The following is a 1,027-nucleotide window of genomic DNA, read 5'->3' as shown; positions in this document are numbered from 1 at the left end:
TGATAGTTGAAAATATCTCACCAGATCTCAGTTAGGGTCACACTTAGAGTAGGTATATTTCCTGTCATATTCAGTAACAGCTGTGTATGTAGCAAAACCATGAAAAGCCAGTTTATGAGTATTATGGGCATATGTGATGGCCCATCCATCTTTTCAATCCACAGGGAGAATATTGTGGATACCATGACTTTCCTCCCACCTTAAATAAAAATATGCGGTACCCACCTCATTAGAGCTATAGCTAGTCATGAGAGTCTGCCCATGAACTAGGAATGCATGTTTGTGTCTCCTTCCATTATGCAGTGGAAACATGCATGGAACATCACACAGCATCCTGTTGTTCCTTCAGTGAAAACATACAAGCTGGAGATATCCATGGAAAGTCCTCCAGAAAAAGAACAGAAGTGTTTATATCTATTCTAAATCCCTTATGCCTCCCCCAGTGGTCCATCACCACTGCCTAATCTGAGAATTCACTTTCACCTTCATATTTAGACTTTCAGACTTTAAAAGAATCTATCACCAGTCTTTCTAAAATCCAGACTGTGGCTAGGAATCTTGTCTTAATATCTATCACTCACTGCTTCCAATCATAGTGTCAGATCTAAAATTCATTCCAGACTCCTTAATGGCTCTAAGAACCAACAAATTAATTAATCCTAAACTCTTCACGTCAGACTCATTCTGTTGGACCAATTTTATAGGCAGAGGAGTAAATGGGAATCTGGTTTTGAATTCTGTGATGAATGATGCAACAGTCAAACTGGAGAAACAGCATTAGAAGCCCTGAATCCCCATCCCCTATCAAATGCCTATAAAGAACCCTAGATCATCCTCTGTCAAATTATTTATAGGTGTCAAGAAATATTTCTAATTATATCCATTCACAGCCACAGTCAGTGAATATTGTGCAAAGAGATTGCCAAAAACGGTTTTGCCAAGTAGGTTCCCAGCTAGGACAGCTGAGGTGGCTGCTGTGTTTGCAGAATGGTCTCTATAAAAGTGAAGCTGAGATGCCTCTGTCCCG

The sequence above is a fragment of the Piliocolobus tephrosceles genome, chromosome 16 (assembly GCF_002776525.5).
Source record: "Piliocolobus tephrosceles isolate RC106 chromosome 16, ASM277652v3, whole genome shotgun sequence".
NCBI lineage: Eukaryota > Metazoa > Chordata > Mammalia > Primates > Cercopithecidae > Piliocolobus > Piliocolobus tephrosceles.
Note: the sequence above shows the minus strand (reverse complement) of the source record.